Source organism: Tamandua tetradactyla, chromosome 8 (assembly GCF_023851605.1).
Source record: "Tamandua tetradactyla isolate mTamTet1 chromosome 8, mTamTet1.pri, whole genome shotgun sequence".
NCBI lineage: Eukaryota > Metazoa > Chordata > Mammalia > Pilosa > Myrmecophagidae > Tamandua > Tamandua tetradactyla.
In genome coordinates this window covers 6,295,739-6,316,959 of record NC_135334.1, presented here as the reverse complement: position 1 = coordinate 6,316,959, position 21,221 = coordinate 6,295,739, and the positions used below count along the sequence as shown (strand labels likewise).

Below are 21,221 nucleotides of genomic sequence, written 5' to 3'. Positions count from 1 at the left end.
AAACAAGAAAACAAGAACCGAAGAATTCTCCTCTGTTAAACAAAACATAAGCTAGAGGTCCAGAAAAGCTGAACTGAATGTCAAAGAACAGATAGACAACAAATTCATCCAGCAAGAAAACCCTAGGTAAAAGAAGTGAAAGCAATCTCCAGAATAAACTAGTTACGGTAATTAAGTGTCTAGACACCAGCAAAAAATAACAAATCACACCAGGAAACTGAAGAGATGGCCCAGTCAAAGGAACAAACCAACAATTCAAATGACATACAGGAGCTGAAACAATTAATTCAGAACATACAAACAGATGTGGAAAACCTCATCAAAAACCAAATCAATGAATTGAGGGAGGATATGAAGAAGGCAAGGAATGAATAAAAGGAAGAAATGGAAAGTCTGTACAAACAAATCACAGAACTTATGGGAATGAAAGGCAAGGTAGAAGAGAAGAAAAAAACAATGGAAACCTACAATGGTAGATTTTGAGAGGCAGAGGATAGGATTAGTGAACTGGAGGATGGAACATCTGAAATCCAACAAGAAACAGAAACTATAGGGAAACAAAAGAAAAATATGAGCAAGGACTCAAGGAATTGAATAACAATATGAAGCGCATGAATGTAGGTGTTGTGGGCATCCCAGAAGAAGATAAAGGATAAGGAGGAGAAAAACTAATGGAGGAAATTATCACCGAAAATTTCCCAACTCTTATGAAAGACTTAAAATTACAGATCCAAGAAGTGCAGCGTACCCCAAAGAGAATAGATCCAAATAGCATACTCCAAGACACTTACGAATCAGAATATCAGAGGTAAAGAGAAAGAGAGAATCTTGAAAGCAGCAAGAGAAAAGCAATCCATCAAATACAAGGAAACCCAATAAGACAATGCATAGACTTCTCAGCAGAAACCATGGAGGCAAGAAGACAGTGGGATGATATATCCAAATTACTAAAAGAGAAAAACTGCCAACCAAGAATTCTTACACAGCAAAATTGTCCTTCAAAAATGAGGGAGAAATTAAAACATTTTCAGACAAAAAATCACTGAGAGAATTTGTGACCAAGAGACCAGCTCTGCAAGAAATACTAAAGGGAGCGCTAGAGACGGATACGAAGACAGAAGAGAGAGGTGTGGAGAAGAGTGTAGAAAGGAAGACTAAGAGTAAATGTAAAAAGAAGGAAAATTAGATATGACATATAAAATCCAAAAGGCAAAACGGTAGAAGAAAGTACAACCGGTACAGTAATAACACTAAATGTCAATGGATTGAACTCCCCAATCAAAAGACATAGACTGTCAGAATGGATTAGAAAACAGGACCCATCTATATACTGTCTACAGGAAATACATCTCAGACCCAAAGATAAACATTGGTTGAAAGTGAAAGGTTGGGAAAAGATATTTCATGCAAATAACAACCAGAAAAGAACAGGAGTACCTATACTCATATCCAACAAATTAGACGTCAAATATAAAACAGTTAAAAGAGACAAAGAAGGACACTATGTACTAATAAAAGAAACAATTCATCATGAAGACATAACAGTCATAAATATTTATGCACCAAACCAGAATACCCCAAAATACATGTGGCAAACACTGAAAAGAGAAATGAACACATCTACAACAATAGTTGGAGACTTCAATTCCCCACTCTCATCAATGGACAGAACATCTAGATAAAGGATCAATAAAGAAACATAGAGAATTTGAATGCTACAGTAAATGAGCTAGACTTAACAGACATTTATAGGACATTACATCCCACAACAGCAGGATACACCTTTTTCTCAAGTGCCCATAGATCATTCTCAAAGATAGACCATTTGCTGGGTCACAAAGTAAGTCCAATAAATTTAGAAAGATTGAAATCATACAAAACACTTTCTCAGATCATAAAGGAATGAAGTTGGAAATCAATAATAGGCAGAGTGCCAGAAAATTCACAAATATGTGGAGGCTCAACAACGCACTCTTAAAAACCCAGCGGGTCAAGGAAGAAATTACAAGAGAAATCAGTAAATATCTCGAGGCAAATGAAAATGAAAACACAACATATCAAAACTTATGGGGATTGAATGTCATAAGTACTTGGAATCTCAGGTAGCACATGAGATTTTGTTGGTTTGTCCAGAGTGATCCCCCGACGAATCCCAGAATGATTTGATCAGTGAGTGGAAAAGTACTTGCAAGCCCCCTTCGGGGAATAGTGAGAACAGGAAGAAATTCAGCTTCCCCAAGTTGAATTCTTGATGTTCTCACAAGCAGTGTGGACAACCAAAGCTATAGGCTGAGCCCCCAGTGTTGGGGTTTGTTCACATGAAACTTAACCCCACAAAGGATAGGTCAACTCTACTTAAAATTTAGGCCTAAGAGTCACCCCCAAGAGAACCTCTTTTGTTACTCAGATGTGGCCCCTCTCTCCAACCAACATGACGAGCAGTCTCACCACCCTCCCCCTCTCTGTGTGGGACATGACTCCCAGGGGTGTGGACCTTCCTGGCAATGTGGGACAAAGATCCTGGAATGAGCTGAGACTCAGCATCAAAGGACTTAGAAAAGCCCTAGAATGAGTTGAGAATTAAAATCAAGGGATTGAGAGAACCTTCTCGAACAAAAGGGGAAAGAGTAAAATGAGACAGTGTCAATGGCTGAAAGATTCCAAACAGAGTCGAGAGGTTATCCTGCAGGTTATTCTTACGCATTAAGTAGATATCACCTTGTTGTTCAAGATGTAGTGGAGAGGCTGGAGGGAATTGCCTGAAAATGTAGTGCTGTGTTCCAGTAGCCATGTTTCTTGATGATGATTGAACAATGATATAGCTTTCACAATGAGACTCTGTGAATGTGAAAACATTATGTCTGATGCTCCTTTTAGCTACTCTATCAACAGAGGAGTAGAACATATGGAATAAAAATAAATAATAGGGGGAACAAATGTTAAAATAAATTCAGTTTGAAATAGTAGTAAATGAAAGCGAGGGGTAAGGGGTATGGTACGTATAGCTTTTTTTCTCTATTATCATTTTATTTCTTTTTCTGTTGTCTTTTTATTTCTTTTTCTAAATCAATGCAAATATACTAAGAAATGATGACTATGCAACTATGTGATGATATTAAGAATTACTGATTATAAATGTAGAATGGAATGATTTCTAAATGTTTTGTTTGTTAATTTTTTTAATTAATAAAAAAGTTAAAAAAAACATATCAAAAAAAAGAATTACTGATTGTATATGTAGAATGGAATGATATTTAAATGTTTTGTTTGTTAATTTTTTTTAATTAATAAAAAAAAACTTATGGGATGCAGCAAAGGCAGTGCTAAGAGGGAAATCTATTGCAGTAAATGCCTATATCAAAAAAGAAGAAAGGGCAAAAATTGAGGAATTAACTGTCCACTTGGAAAACTAGAGAAAGAACAGCAAACTAACCCCAAAGCAAGCAAAAGGAAAGAAATAACAAAGATTAGAGCAGAAATAAATGAAATTGAGAACATGAAAATACTTCAGAAAATCAACAAAACCAGAAGTTGGTTCTATGAGAAAATCAGTAAGATTGATGGACCCTTAGCAAGACTGACAAAAAGAAGAAGAGAGAGGATGCAAATAAATAAGATCAGAAATGGAAGAGGAGACATAACCTCTGAGTCCACAGAAATAAAGGAAGTAATAACAGGATACTATGAACAATTTTATGCTAATAAATACAACAATGTAGATGAAATGGACAACTTCCTAGAAACGCATGAACAACCAACTTTGACTCGAGAAGAAATAGATGACCTCAACAAACCAATCACAAGTAAAGAAACTGAATCAGTCATTAAGAAGCTCCCCAAAAAGAAAAGTCCAGGACCAGATGGCTTCACATGTGAATTCTACCAAATGTTCCAGAAAGAATTAGTACCAATCCTGCTCAAACTCTTCAAAAAAATTGAAGAGGAGGGAAAGCTACCTAATTCATTCTATGAAACCAACATCACCCTCATACCAAAGCCAGACAAAGATATTACAAAAAAAAGAAAACTACAGACCAATCTCTCTTACGAATATAGATGCAAAAATCCTCAACAAAATTCTAGTAAATCGAATCCAGGAACACATTAAAAGAATTATACATCATGAACAAGTAGGATTCATCCCAGGTATGCAAGGATGGTTCAACATAAGAAAATCAATTAATGTAATACACCATATCAACAAATCAAAGCAGAAAAACCACATGATCATCTCGATTGGTGAAGAAAAGGCATTTGACTAAATTCAAAATCCTTTCCTGTTGAAAACACTTCAAAGGATAGGAACAGAAGGGAACGTCCTCCAAATTATAAAGGGAATGTATGAAAAACCCACAGCTAATATCATCCTCAATGTGGAAAAACTGAAAACTTTCCCCCTAAGATCAGGAATAAGACAAGGATGTCCACTATCACCACTATTATTCAACATTGTGTTGGAGGTTCTACCCAGAGCAATTAGACAAGAAAAAGAAATACAAGGCATCAAAATTGGAAAGGAAGAAGTAGAACTATCACTGTTTGCAGATGATATGATACTATATGTCGAACACCCTGAAAAATCCACAGCAAAACTACTAGAGCTAATAAACGAGTACAGCAAAGTGGCAGGTTACAAGATCAAAATTCAAAAATCTGCAGTGTTTCTATACACTAGTAATGAACAATCTCAGGGGGAAATCAAGAAACGAATTCCATTTACAATTGCAACTAAAAGAATAAAATAGGAATAAATTTAACTAAAGAGACAAAAGACCTATACAAAGAAAATTACAAGAAATTCTTAAAAGAAATCATAGAACACCTAAATAGATGGAAGGGCATACCGTGTTCATGGATTGGAAGACTAAATAAAGTTAAGATGTCACTTCTGTTTCCGGGTAAAGATGGCGGCTTAACAATGTGTGCATTTTAGTTCGTCCTCCAGAACAACTACTAAATAACCAGAAACAGTACAGAACAGCTCCTGGAGCCACGATAGTGACCAGACACACAGCATACCCCAGTCTGGACCAGCTGGACCGGCTGCGAGCACCCCCCAAAACCGTGAGTTCCCAAAGCTGCAGCGGCCAGCGCCCCTCCCCCACAGGCCACTTCCCAGAGGGGAAAGGAAAGAACTTTACCAGCAGCAGGGACTGGGCATAATCAAACACCAACTGTGGAACTAATTAACAAATTCTGACTACTAAGAATAGGCTCCCAGCTTAGGTGAACCTGATCAAAGCAGAGGTTGCTCATTTTTGCCCCAGGGCCAAGGGGGCAGGACTGACAGAAAAAGGGGGGGGAAAAAAAGAAGGAAACAGAGGTTTTTGTGGCTGTGTATCTATAGAGGCTTGACTGCCTCTGGATACAGTGGCAGGACATTTCAGGATGCAACTGCCCCAAGCATAGGCAGTAGTGAGCTCTTTTGGGGGCTTATTTGGAGCCTGTGCCTTCGCCAGGGGAGGGGTGAAGACCCACCCAGGTGAAATCCCTCCATCAAGGAATTCTGACACCAGGGTTTGGTAATTTGAAGCCATTAAACCAGCCTACAACCTCTCCTCTGTCTCCACCACACCCCAAGCAGGGAGGTCTGCCAAAGTTAAGGGTACTACATCATCTTATGCTGGTGGGACCTGCAGTCAGACAAGCACCACATACTGGGCAAGATAAGAAAAACAGAGTCCAGAGACTTCACAGGAAAGTCTTTCAACCTGCTGGGTCTCACCCTCAGGGAAAACCAACGCAGGTGACTCTTTCCTCCTGATAGGAGGCCAGTTTGGTCTGGGAAAATCTGGCTGGGGTATATAATATCTAAGTAGACCCTTCTAAGTGTGTGTGTGGGGGAAAGGGATACAGACTGTGCAACAGGACTGAATATAAAAACTCAGAAATGGACAGCACAATATTACCTAACTGTAATACAATTATGTTAAAACACTGAATGAAGCTGCATATGAGAATGATAGAGGGAGGAAGGCTGGGCCATAAATGAAATCACAAAGAAAGATAGACGATAAAGATTGAGAGGGTGTAATCTAGGAATGCCTAGAGTGTATAAAGGTAGTGACTAAATGTACAAATTTTAAAAATGTTTTTGCATGAGGAAGAACAAAAGAATGTCATTACTGCAGTGTGCTGAAAATAGATGGTACTTAATATTTTAAAATTTCAACTAATGTGTGAGACTAAAGCAAAAAATGTTTATTTGGTACAAATCTATACTTTGACTAGTGCATCTCCTAATATAACTTATGTATATAGTTGATTGAACACCTTAAGTACATGGAACTTTGTATAGGACATGAGATTTTGTTGGTTTGTCCAGGAGATGCCCTGAAGAATCCCAGAGTGATATGATCAGTGAGTGGAAAAGTATTTGCAAAGTCCCCTTCGGGGAATGGTGAGAAAGGGGGAAAACTCAACTTCCCCAAGTTGAATTCTTGATATTCTCACAAGCAGTGTGGACAACCAAAGCTATAGGCTGAGCCCCCAGTCTTGGGGGTTGTTCATATGAAACTTAACCCCACAGGGGATAGGTCAAGCCTACTTCAAATTAACCCTAAGAGTCACCCCCAAGAGAACCTCTTTTGTTGCTCAGATGTGGCCTCTCTCTCCAGTCAACACAGCAAGCAGACTTACCACCCTCCCCCTGTCTACGTGGGACATGACTATCAGGGGTGTGGATCTTCCTGGCAGCGTGGGACAGAAATCCCAGAATGAGCTGAGACCCAGCATCAAGGGACTGAGAAAACCTTCTTGACCAAAAGAGGGAAGAGTGAAATGAGACAAAGTGTCAGTGGCTGAGAAATTCCAAACAGACGTTATCCTGGAGGTTATTCTTATGCATTGAGTAGATATCACCTTGTTATTCGAGATGTAATGGAGAGGCTAGAGGGAACTGCCTGAAAATGTAGAGCTGTGTTCCAGTAGCCATGTTTCTTGATGATGATTGCATAATGATATAGCTTTCACAATGTGATTGTGTGATTGTGAAAACCTTGTGTCTGATGCTCCTTTTTTCTACCTTGTCAACAGATGAGAGGAACATATGGAATAAAAATAAATAATAGGGGGGGAAATAAATAAATAAATAAATAATAGGGGGAACAAATGTTAAAAATAAATTTAGTTTGAAATGCTGGTGATAAATGAAAGTGAGGGGTAAGGGGTATGGTATGTATAATCTTTTTTTTCTGTTATTGTTTTATTTCTTTTTCTGTTGTCTTTTTATTTCTTTTTCTGAATTGATGCAAATGTTCTAAAAAATAATGAATATGCAACTATGTGATGATATTGAGAATTACTGAATATATATGTAGAACAGAATTATGTTAATGCTTTTGTTTGTTCGTAATTTTTTTTAATTAATAAATAAATTTTTTAAAAAAGATGTCAATTCTACCTAAATTGATCTACAGATTCAATGCAATACCAATCAAAATCTCAACAACTTACTTTTCAGAAATAGAAAAACCAATAAGCAAATTTATCTGGAAGGGCAGGGTGCCCCGAATTGCTAAAAGTATCCTGAGGAAATAAAATGAAGCCGTAGGTCTCACGCTGCCTGACTTTAAGGCATATTATGAAGCCACAGTGGTCAAAACAGCATGATACTGGCATAAAGATAGATATATTGACCAATTGAATTGAATAGAGTGTTCATATATAGACCCTCTCATTTATGGACAGTTGATCTTTGATAAGGCAGTCAAGCAAACTCACCTGGGACAGAGCAGTCTCTTCAATAAATGGTGCCTAGAGAACTGGATATCCATATGCAAAAGATGAAAGAGGACCCATATCTCACACACTATACAAAAGTTAACTCAAAATGGATCAAAGATCTCAACATTAGGTCTAAGACCATAAAACAGTTAGAGGAAAATGTAGGGAAATATCTTATAAAACTTATACTTCGGGGTGGTTTTATAGACCTTACACCCAAAGCAAGAACACTGAAGAAATAAAGAAATAAATGGGCACTCCTCAAAATTAAAGACTTTTGCACATCAAAGAACTTCATCAAGAAAGTAAAAAGACAGCCTACACAATGGGAGACAATATTTGGAAACGACATATCAGATAAAAGTCTAGTATCCAGAAATTATAAAGAGATTGTTCAACTCAACAACAAAAAGATAGCCGATCCAATTACAAAATGGGAAAAAGACTTGAACAGATGCTTCTCAGAAGAGGAAGTACAAATGGCCAAAACGCACATGAAGAGATGCTCAATGTCCCTGGCCATTAGAAAAATGCAAATCGAAACCACAAGGAGATATCATCTCACACTCACCAGAATGGCCATTATCAACAAAACAGAAAATGACAAGTGCTGGAGAAGATGTGGAGAAAGAGGCACACTTATTCACTGTTGGTGGGAATGTCAAATATTGCAACTGCTGTGGAAGGCAGTTCGGCGGTTCCTCAAAAACCTGAATATAGAATTGCCTTATGACCTGGCAATACCATTGCTAGGTATCTACTCAAAGGAATTAAGGGCAAAGACACAAACGGACATTTGCACACCAATGTTTATAGCAGCATTATTTACAATTGCAAAGAGATGGAAACAGCCAAAATGTCCTTCAACAGAGGAGTGGCTAAACAAACTGTGGTATACACATACGATGGAATATTATGCAGCTTTAAGACAGAATAAAGTTATGAAGTATGTAACAACATGAATGGATCTTGAGAACATTATGCTGAGTGAGATTAGCCAAAAACAAAAGAACACAATACTGTACGGTCTCACTGATATGAACTGAAATTAGTGAATAAACTTGGAATATTTTGTTGGTAACAGAGACCATCAGGAGATAGAAATAGAGTAAATATTGGGTAATTGGAGCTGAAGGGATACAGACTGTGCAACAGGACTGAATATAAAAACTCAGAAATGGACAGCACAATTCTAACTAACTGTAATACAATTATGTTAAAACACTGAATGAAGCTGAATGTGAGAATGATAGAGGGAGGAGGGCTGGGGGCACAAATGAAATCAGAAAGAAAGATAGACGATAAAGACTGAGATGGTATAATCTAGGAATGCCTAGAGTGTATAACAATAGTGAAATGTACAATGTACAAATTTTAAAAATGTTTTTGCATGAGGAAGAATAAAGGAATGTCATTATTGCAGGGTGCTGAAAACAGATGGTAATTAATATTTTAAAATGTCACCTTATGTGTGATACTAAAGCAAAAAATGTTTATTTGTTACAAAATTTATATTTTGACTAGTGCATTTCCTAATATAACTTATGTAGATAGTTTGATTGAACATCATAAGTACTTGGAATCTTGGGTAGGACATGAGATTTTGTTGGTTTGTCCAGAGTGATGCCCCAATGAATCCCAGAGTGATTTGATCAGTGAGTGGAAAAGTATTTGCAAGCCTGCTTTGGAGAATGGTGAGAGCGGGGAGAAATTCAACTTTCCCAAGTCGAATTCTTGATATTCTCACAAGCAGTGTGGACAACCAAAGCTATAGGCTGAGCCCCCAGTCTTGGGGTTTGTTCATATGAACCGTAACCCCAAAAAGGATAGGTCAAGTCTACTTAAAATTTAGGCCTAAGAGTCACCCCCAAGAGAGCCTCTTTTGTTGCTCAGATGTGGCCTCTCTCTTCAGCCAAAACAAGAATCAAACTCACCACCCTCCCCCTGTCTATGTGGGATATGACCTCCAGGGGTGCGGACCTTCCTGGCAATGTGGGACAGAAATCCTGGAATGAGCTGAGACTCAGCATCAAGGGATTGAGAAAACCTTCTGGACTAAAAGGGGAAAGAGTGAAATGAGACAAAGTGTCAATGGCTGAGAGATTCCAAACAGAGTGGAGAGGTTAATCTGGAGGTTATTGTTATGTATTAAGTAGATATCACCTTGTTATCCAAGATGTAGTGGAGAGGCTGGAGGGAACTACCTGAAAATGTAGAGCTGTGTTCCAGCAGCCACGTTTCTTGATGATGATTGAATAATGATATAGCTTTCACAATGTGACTGTGTGATTGTGAAAACCTTGTGTCTGATGCTCCTTTTATCTACCATGTCAACAGACGAGTAGAACATATGGAATAAAAATAAATAATAGGGGGAACAAATGTTAAAATAAATTTAGTTTGAAATGCTAGTGATCAATGAAAGCAAGGGGTAAGGGGTATGGTATGTATAATCTTTTTTTTCTCTGTTATCGTTTTATTTCTTTTTCTGTTGTTTTTTTATTTCTTTTTCTAAATCGATGCAAATGTTCTAAGAAACGATGATTATGCAACTATGTGATGGTATTAAGAATTACTGATTGTATATGTAGAATGGAATAATATCTTAATGTTTTGTTTGTTGTTCATTTTTTTAATTAATAAAAAAAGGTAGATGAAGGCTTGTGAAGATGAAAAGATGATGAAAGTAGATGAAGATGAGGATGAAAACTTCTCGATATAGTTACTTCTAAAGCTTATAGAACTTGGTGGGGCAAGTACATTTTATGCTTAATTTGCCTTGGAAATCTAACTTTCCTTAAGTCCTGACTTGGGGGCTCTGACATTCCTTTACTCTTGGCTGTGTGGGCTCCACCACTGGCTCCAATCCTCGCGGCTGACCTTGCAGAAGCCTTTTCACCTCCTTGGGACTCAACTGTATCATCTGTAACATGGCAACAATAACAGTATCTATTTCACAGAGCTGTCAAGAGGACCACATGAGTCCAAGCAGAGATTATGGTGAGCACTTTATATCTTGTTAAATGAAAAAAAAAAAAATGATGAGAGTTATTTCTGAGTCACATTACAAGTGGCAGAGCAAGTAGAAATGAACTAGGGGAAAGAGAGAAGGGCATAAAGGGTAGAGAAGAAGATAAATGGAAGAAAAAGGAGACAGAGTGTTCCAGAAAAGAACAATAAGCACATGGGGCGGGAGGATTAGAGAGTGAAAGGAGGACATGAGGAAAGGACAAAGAAAGAACTAGATAAGCAGAATAAAAAGGCAGAGGGAATGGGGGTGGGGGGTAAGGAGAAGTAGGAAGAGAAGAAGAAAAATTAAAGAAAAAGGAAAAAAATGAATCAGGCTGTTGTGAGGTAACCGGGTAAGAGTTAGACATAAAAGGATTGAGAACACCTTCTTGACCAAAGGGGGAAGAGAGAAATAAGACAAAATAAAGTTTCAGTGACTGAGGTATTTCAAATAGAGTCAAGGTGCTATTCTAGAAGTTATTCTTACACACTATTAGAGATCCTTTTCAATTTTTAGTGTATTAGAATAGCTGGAAGGAAATACCCGAAACAGTTGAACTGTATTCCAGTGGCTTTTATTCTTGGAAACGACTGTATAAGGATACAGCTTTTACAATGTGACCATGTAATTGTGTCTGATGTTCTCTTTATCCAGGGTATGGACAAATGAGTAAAAAATAAGGAAAATTAAATAAATAAATAATGGAGGGGTGATAAGAAGTTTAAAAAAAAGGGATCGATTGCAATACTAGTGGTCAATGAGAGGGAGGGATAAGGGGTATGGGATATATGTTTTTCTTTTTTCTTGTAATTTCTTTTTCTGGACTGATACAAATATAAGGGGAGCCTGTTATATCACCCTACTACATAAGCAATAGGGACCTCTGAGAGCAAATGGGTGCAGAGAAGATGCCCACAATGCTTTTCTTAAGGGCACTGACCCCAGGGTGGGGCTGGATCTTCACAGGTGGCTTTCCTGGCCCGTCCCCATCCCAGCCCGTGCAGCTACTTCTCACACTCAGGACGAACCCTGTCGTCCCCTGGTCCTTCTCCAGCCAGCCAAACAGACTCTGCTCTCCTCCAGGCACTCAAGCCCAGTTCAGGTCAAACACCCTTCCGGTGTTCTAGAGAGCCATTCCCCTGTTCTTTCCCTGAGGCAGGATGGCTACGGTAGAAAGCACCAGAAAGTGCTGGGCGCACAGTACGTGAACAGCCAGACAGCGGTGATTGCTGTGACTGCCAATGCCCTGGTAAACCTGAGCCTCGATCCCTCCACTTCTCAGGGACAACTAGTGGTGGGTTGTGGGGAAGAGGACAGGAAATAATACATCACCCACGTAAGGACCCTTTAAGGCACTTTTTTCGCTGGACTGGGAGAGGGACTGGAGAATCTGAAAGGAAGGCCCTGGTTCATTTCACCAAATAGTCCTTTTCTACTAAAGGCTCAGCTAGCATGAGCTGCCCTACTTCAATTGTTCTCCACCCCCCACCCCCTACCCCCCACCTCCACTTCCTGATTTCCCTCACTCATCAGCTCTCTGGTTCTGATTTATTTCTTGGAATCTCTGGCTATTGACCTGATTCATGCCAATTCATGGCTATTGACTTCTTATGCAAGGTTTGGGAAACTCCCCTACCCCACTGGCTGTCCCAGAACCTACAAGTCAAACACAGCACTTCTAGTTCGGGCACTGTGCCCCTGAGGGGTGCCAGAGAAGTCACGGTGTACAGGGACAATCAGAGGCACAAAAAGTGAAGACAGCTGACGTTCCATGAGCGCTTACCACGTGCTAGGCAGCACTGCTAAGCCACTCACACATAATTCATTTAATTACCTTAGTGCCCACCACAACCCAGTGAAGCTGTTTAAAACCCATCTCCTCACAGCTCAGAGAGCACCTCTAAGAGCGCAGAATAATAAAATGGTGCTCTATTCTGAGCAGCTGATGAAGCCCATATGACAAAGAAGTGTTATATTCAATCTGAGAGCTATAAAATTAGACCGAAGTATGATGAAAATACAGGGCACTCATTTGGAATGGCAAGTAAAGACTTTACATTTAACTGATTTCTAGAACAAATCCTTTTAGAAATCAGAAGAGAAAAAAATGACTGGGCCTACTTCTGTGAGGGAGGGCTGGAAGGAACCGGCAGCAGAAATTTCAAGAACAAATTTCAGCACAAATTCCCCATGTTTGCTGAGAAGGGGAAGCCCAAATAATGTGTTATGTAAGTGTCTCAGTTTTAGGAAGGAATTACAACAAATTAGCATTGCAGAGGAGAAATGGAAATGAGTAGTTATAAATAACAACACTCCCTTAACCTTGCTGAGGTTTTATGTGATCGTCACCTCATAAAACAACATCTAGAGCAAGACTGCAATCTACATTCTACAGAGGAGGAAACAACTTAGAAGTCAGCTAAAGTGATTGGTCAGCCTGAGGGTCCTCCACCATCAAGGCATGGCACCATTTTATTCTACCACTCTGACACCAGCGAAAATGCTACCAGAAACTCAGAGCGGAGGGTGGAGCGATAGGGATAAAATACATGTTTTTAAATCCACAATTTGAGTTAGGGAAAATATGCCCAAAGAATTCAAGGTTTCTGAGAGAGTAAGTAAGCAGGGATAATAAGCTTTCATAAAAGTTTTTAACAAGTTTAAAAAAAAAAAGATGAATAAACCTTTGCCTAGGCTCCAAATGAAACTGCTTTTTGTAACTAAGCCGTTATGGATTTAGAATGTTTCCATATAAACAAAGATGTCTAAGGGTGAAAATAAAGATGAAAACCTGAGAATAATGATGTCTTCCAGGCACTTGTACTGAGGTCACTCAGTCTTAACATTTGTTATAAATGTTAACAAGTGCGCAAACAATGAAATGTCCAAGACAGTGGATAAACTCCTCCAAGATAATAACATTTTATGCCACTGAGGAAAAACTTCCAGAAGAGCCTTCAGAAATTGGGTAGATGAACAAACAATGGCAGATAAATTTCAGAGTACAATGCACTTTTTAAAGAATGAGACTGAGATATCTGTTCCAAGTGAAAAATGATTGTGCATAATATATCCTAAATAAATTTTCCTAATGTGTTTCTGGCCATCATCAAGGAAGCAGCTGTGTAACCAGAAGTGAATAGCACTAGGTTTTAAAAAGTAACAGACAAGTTCCAGTAGCCATGTTTCTTGATGATGACTGAACAATGATATAGCTTTCACAATGAGACTGTGTGAATGTGAAAACCTTATGTCTGATGCTCCTTTTAGCTACTATATCAACAGAAGAATAGGACATGTGGAATAAAAATGAATAATAGGGGGAACAAATGTTAAAATAAATTCATTTTGAAATGCTAGTGGTAAATGAAAGCGAGGGGTAAGGGGTATGGTATGTATAATCTTTTTTTTCTCTGTTATCATTTTATTTCTTTTTCTGTTGTCTTTTTATTTCTTTTTCTAAATCGATGCAAATGTACTAAGAAATGATGAATATGCAACTATGTGATGATATTAAGAATTACTGATTGTATATGTAGAATGGAATGATATTTAAATGTTTTGTTTGTTAATTTTTTTTTAATTAATAAAAAAAAGTTAAAGAAGTAACAGACAAGGCAACACAGGATGAGGAAAGCAAGCACAGGAGTGAGAGTAAGAGGTCTGAAATGGTGGCCTAGGCTTTCTTTCCCCTCTCCGTTTCCTTCTCACTGTACCCTTCCCTCTCCCACACTGAAATCGTCACATAACAGGTCTCCTACTTTTTCTAGTGCACAAAGCGCTTCAGAGATAATCAACTAAGGGTCTTCCTCTATGTAAGAAAGGCGTTTTCCACTCAAGGCTGTGGTACTCTTTTCTTTGTGTCTCAGAAGGGGCATGCAAGCAAATCTTTCTTTGTGCCAACCCAAGAAATATGGAACTTTTTTTCCTTGTCCAGATAAAAACTTTTTATGCACCAAAAAACTAAGGTTGATCCTTCCACCCACTTGATAATTTATGGGCAATGCATTAGAACCCCCATCATGTGCTTCAAAAGAACTCTTGTCATTCATTCAAAGAAAAGAAAAACCTAAAGACTTGCTGGGGGTCTACCTTAGAACCCTCTGGAGTTCAAAAGGAACCAGCATGAGTACTAAAGAAGGGCAAACCTTGATGTTTGCCTTTGCCTTGTTACAAAGAAGAACTGGTTGGCTGGTAAAATGTGAAGGCAATTTCAAAAAGAAATAGAAGTCCTCTATTTTTCTCTCCCAAGGTTTTAGGGAGAAGTCTCAATGCAGCAGAGAGTGAGCCTGTCCTCCAATATCACCCATCTGCAGAAAAGTGTACAAATTTCAGGACAGCTGGACAGAGTCCAGCACACCACCAGCCCCTCACAGGCCTCGTGCTGCCCTCTCCTCAAGGAACCGTGCGCTTCCTCCACAAAAGCCTGTCCGCTGGCTGGTTTGCAGCCTCTGTAGATAAGACTGGGTCTGCTCCTGAGTTTGACCTTCCAGGGGTTGCAGCTGAGATTCTGAGGTGTTTTCTAAGGACCCTGCACCTTGGTGAGCCCAGAACTCCAGTTTTTGTCTCCCCAGCAACCAAACTCTCCACTCTGCTTTCCAGCTGCTTTTTGTCTGGCCTTAGATTTTTGCTGCCCTCCTGACCATCACAGCGTTCCTCAAGGGAAAACCAGCACTAAAAGAGTCCAGCTCACTTTTCTGTGCCTGCCTTGGCCGCCCTTGAACTCTGATCTTTTTACCTTTTCAGTCCCACAAGGTTGCCGAAAGCTCTGCAGGCTTCTCTTCCTCTTTGCAGACCCCTCCCAGCACCCCAGCCCCATCCCAAGAATCAGAAAATGCCCCAAGGGGAAATGCAAGTGCAGAAAACCAAGATCATTTCATCCCAGGATGTGGACCCTCAAGGCCAGGCTGCCTTGGTAGGAAGCTGAGGGAAACCCCAAAGGTGAGGCAGTGAAAAGTTTTCCCCTTTTACCTAGTTGCTGTGTTTACCAAAAAATTTCAAAACTGTTAACACCAAGTACGGTAGACCTCAGGAAGAAAAACACTGTCACGGGACAGATTTGATATGCAAGCGCAATCAAGATATAACAAGAATCACTGAATCTATCTTTCTTTATCAAAGAAGCAATGAGAAAGCTTTAGAATATAAGAAGCATTTAAAAATACTGTGCTGCTATTAATATGCCATTCTACTAACTGTGAAAATAAATGTATTAACCATTCCTTCTGTATGCATTTTCTATAAATACTCTTGGCAGGCAGCATGATATAAAAACTGTTGGCAGAACAGAGGTAAAATCCATTTAGTTATTATGAAACCTATTTACATAGACTATCAATCATGGGTTTTGTGTGACCAAGGCTGTTACCACTCTGAAAACAAAAGGAATCCGGCAATTTCTTCCTAATCTTTTGAGCAATTTGAGCTTGACAAAATGGATTTATTTTTTACAATGGACATAGATTCCTTCTCAAAGAAATGTTTAAAAGTTTGACAGAATTATTTGAAATAAAAAGTAAATGTTTTATTTTTCTGTTGTCGTTTTCTTTTTTCTGAATTGATGCAAATGTTCTAAGAAATGATCATGATGATGAATATGCAACTATGTGATGATATTGTGAAATACTGATTATATATGTAGAATGGAATGAGCATATGTTAAGAATGTTTGTGTTTCTTTCTTGTAATTTTTTTTTAATTAATAAAAAAAAAAGTAAATGTTACCCTCCCCACCCACCCCAAGCTCCACATGTGGCCACTGAGGTTTCAGAATGACTTACCACCCGCTGTTCTAGGACATACAAACAAGCACACAAAAGCTAGATATCTTTGTGTACACACACACACACCACACATTTAGGCACAAGAGGAATCATACTTGCACTGAACAAATATATTGTAGACACCTTTTCAGAATGATGTTTAATAATCTCATTACTTTTAACAGCTGACAGGTGGGCCAATAATTTATTTAAGTATGCCCCTACTAATGGAAGTTTTCTTTTACTAAAAATACCTTAATAAAAAAATATTTTAAAAATACATGTGTATGGATTCCAGCCAATCCTAAAGAATACCTATGGTAATATATAAGATTCCACATGGTTCCATGCACTAGAGTAACTTTCCAGAAACCTACAACCTCCAGATGGGTCCCTGGGCCAGATTAGTCCTGAAACCCAGAGGCCCAGCCTCTCCAGAACATCAGCTAGTTCCATCTCCTTGCCCCATATTACTGACAGACCCTTCCAACATGAAAAAGAATGGCCATTGCCCAAATACTACTAAAAAGTGGGAGAAAGATCAAAGATGATGGTGGAGTTTTAAAGAGAAGGTAGGGGGTTAACAAATGAATATGAATGCTGAATCATTAAATCGATATCTCCTTTACACTCCAGTATCTTAGAGCAGCTGGAAGTAAAAACCTAAAATTGTGGAATTGTAATCCATGTCAAACTCTGAAATATGTTCTACAACTAATTGTGGTGCTGCGCTTTGAAATTTATTGCTTTTTTGTTTATATGTATGTTATTTTTCACAAAAAAAGAAAAAAAAGTCAATTGTGGTGATAAAAAAATATTTAAGCCCTCTAGCCTCCTGTATTCTGGACCAGCTAGAAGGAAAAATCTGAGATGACAGTATGGTAGCCCATGACAAACTCTGGGATCTGTCCCGTAACTACTAGTTGAGGAATGCTTTGAAAATTATTGCTTTTTTATTTCTTTGCTTTGTATATATGTTATACTATACAATAAAAAAGTTTAGGGTGGGCCACAGTGGCTCAGCAGGCAGAGTTCTCGCCTGCCATACCAGAGACCCAGGATCAATTCCTGGTGCTGGCCCATGGAAAAATAAAAATAAAAACGTTTTAAAAAAAAACAAAAATATATATATACATACATATATGGATAGATAAGGTAGATAGCGAGATGAAAGAATATTATATATGATGTGGAAAGACAACTCATAAAGAAATAAATTAGGGAATATTCAACAACATGTAAATCACAGATATCTCTGAAAAGCCGAATTTGGGTAATTTTTACTTCTTTATAGTTTTTTCAATTTTCTGAATACTTTTCAATAGTTTTTTGTCAGTGTATATGTTTTGTAATAAAAATGATAGAGCTATTTCCAATTTGAAAAAATATGAAGTTATAATTCTGCGTAAAGAGTTCATCTTTCAAGAGTAACTGAGTGTATGTACCAGCAAGGAAGGCTCCAGATGGGAAGGACAAGTGAAAAGGCGTAAAACCGAAAAACTGAAAAGACCTTCCTTCCCACTGACTGAGTATGACACTACACTAAGCTAGAAGGCCACACTGCTCAAAGGCAGACAACAGGTTAAAACAACAGACACCTTTAGGGTGTGCGGGTGGTTCAGCAGAATGCTCGCCTGCCAGGTGGGAGACTAGGGTTCAATTCCCGGCCAATGCTCTTCCTGTACCCCTCCCCGCCAAACATACACAGAGAGAGAGAGAGAGAGAGGGAGAGAGACAGAGAGATCATGAAAACACTCAACATTGGCCACCACGCCTGTGATGCTTGGATTCTCACCTCCACCAAGGAACGCTCCTGTCCTTCTCTTCCAGCCTCGGACTTGCCCTCACCACCCTGACTCCCAGCTGCCTCACACTTGGCTGAGAACACAGGACCAACCAGGCGGCTATTCCCTCATCTTCCTCGTCATCTCCCCACCCCCATTTTCCCAAACTCTCAACCTCCCTCTGCAGTGGAGGAAGTGACCCAGTCCTTCCCAGGACCAGCCTCTCCAGCCCACCACGTGGACGCTCAAGGGCTTCAGCTCCACCTCTTCTGCAGCATCAGTTCCTCCCTCCGCATTGGAACATCTGCATCCCCAAACAAATATGCATCAGTACTTCTTATTGTAATTAAAGCAAAAAAGTGTGCAACTTCTTGATGTACCCTATATTTCAGTAAAAGGTTTACATTAAACAAAACTTTCCCTTGAGACGCTGTCCTGCTTCCTCCCATTCTACATGCCTGCTCTTAATCACATACAAAATGAAAACTTTAGGATGGTCTATAGTCTGTGTCCAAGTCCTCACCTCACATTCCCTTCCCAGCCGACCCCAATTGGGATTCAATCCCCATCATTTCTGTAAGACCTTATTTTTTTTAATTTTCTGCTACCAAATCCAGTGCTCACTCGACTGTTCCCACTCTGCTTGCCCTCGCTACAGCATTCACACCCTCCCTAACACCCTTTCTGCTCTGGATTTCATCACACATTTTCCTGGTTTTCTTTTTCTCTTTGGCAATTCCTCCATGATTTCATTTGCTAGGCCGTCATCTGAGGACTGATCTCTGAAGGCCAAATTGTCCCAACTCCCTCTGGGTATCTCCTTTTTTTAGCTATATACACACCTGGGTGCATTCCAGCCTTGAGGACTTTGCAATAGCTGTCTCCTCTGCCTGGAATGCTTTTCACCAACATTTTCCGATATTCACCCACTTCTTATTCAGCTTTTCCTCATCATCTTCCTCATAAGTGCTACTCTCTCGGCCAGCCTTTTCTGGTGACCTTCTCGCATGTTATTTTCCTTCAATAGTCTGCAGAGCACTGGTCACCAGTCAAGTAATTTATATACATGTGCATTTTCTGTCCCCCTACTGGAATGCGGTTCCACAAGAAGGCTATCTCACCCGGCAGATGGCGGAGCATCCGCGGCACCTAAAACTGTGCCTGGAGCAGAAAGCTGTCCACAAACGCCACTGAAATGAATGTATCTACGGTCTTCTCCTGCCTTAGGAGGGTAATTCGTTAGTTAACAAAAAAACTCTTTTAAGAACCATTTCTCATAAATAAAAAATATATATTACCATTAAAAATAATGGTACACAACTGCTTCCATGGTTAAGAAACTAAGTAAACATACAATATCAATGTTTATAACTGAACTTGAAATGGAAAGAAAAAAAATATTGTGGGGTAGAAAAGCAAATTTTATGACTTTATCAAGTATAAGAAACTAGAAAACCAGAATATTCCCAGGGAACTTGAACTCAAACTAACTATAAAACAGCAAAGGAACACAGGGCTCATCTATTCCCAAGGTGTACAAGACCAAAATCAGAATCAGTCCTTATAAATGCAAAGAATATCTGATAAGCCAAAGAAGACATTAAAAGAAATTCTTTGAAAAGTCCAATTCTTATAACCCGAGGTGAATATTTTGATGTATGCCTCTACTTTATAGTTTATGAAATTTTCCTCTCCATGGCCCTGGGTCATTCCCATGACAACGCTTGGGGGTCAGTTCAATATCACCACGCCCTTTGTACAAGAGGAGTTGAGTTTGCAGTGGTAGAAAGTCAGGCTCAGGCTGATATGGCGAAGTCTGGGGCCTGTAGTCAGTTCTATGTAATACCTAGTACCTTAACATGACCTTTCAGTAGCCTACAACTCATCAAACTTCCTCCTCCTTCACTTGTTGAAACCTCTGCCTCAACTTGGATCACAGAGCTCCAGACCCTGGTGGCCTGAATTCAGACTCTTTGGCCACCAACTACTTGCTACAGGACCTACGGCAAGTCACTTTACTTCTCTAAGCCTTCATTCCCTCATCTCTAAGATGAGAACAATAACAATAATTGGCAAACATCTCAGGTAGAACTATGAAATCAATGAAAAAAATGCTGTGAAATGCTTCACATAAGAAGCACTCAATTGTTGTGGTAGCTGTGGTTATTATTATTATTATTATAATTATGAATGCACCCTCATAATTTATACTCATTCTAGGGTTAAAAAGAATAAGTGCAGCCAAATGAAAGAAGCATCTTGGTTCTTCACTGCTATTGTGGAAGAGACTATACTTACGATTCAAATCATAAAGATTTTTAAATTCTCCACTCAAAGTAAGCATTTGTACAGTTTAAAAAAAAAACCTTAAGGCCTATGGTACCTATAGAATAATAGCTGAACATAGCTTCTGTGGCCTCAATTCAAGCAAAATAATCATTTCTTATGTTGTATCATTTGGAGAGCTCCAAATATGACACTAGGCAATACTTTCAATCTCATGTCAACAACCATGCAAAAGTGTCCTTGCTAATGAAATTCTCATTTTTATCATGTTCATTTGTAAAGCATATTTTAATCCTCATAATTTCATCCAAAACTATGACATAACAACAAAGAATTTGAAATATTTCATTCCAACCAATTAAAGAGTCAGTTCAGTCCAATAGCATGACTTGCTGCTTGGGGGAAACCATATGACATGGAGCCAGAGGCCCGGGTTCAAGCCCCAGACTTGTTTCCTAAACGCTTGACCTTGGACCATTAAACTTGTGAGCTTCCATTTTTTCAAGTGCAGAAGGAGAATAATACCATCTTTCTTGCAGAGTTGTTGCATGCATTAAATAAAAATAGAGAGCAATGATATTATAATGTCAATAGCTAATTTTTAGCTAGGGCCACATTACTAAGAATTTTACAGGCATTTAATTTAATTCAACT

The 21,221-nt window shown here is 38.9% G+C and overlaps 1 protein-coding gene across 6 annotated transcripts in view; it reads right to left on the bottom strand.

Annotated features, from left to right (window-relative positions):
* PRDM10 (PR/SET domain 10) overlaps nucleotides 1-21,221 on the bottom strand; it is a 135,632-nt gene that overhangs the window by 98,063 nt on the left and 16,348 nt on the right. The window lies entirely within an intron of this gene.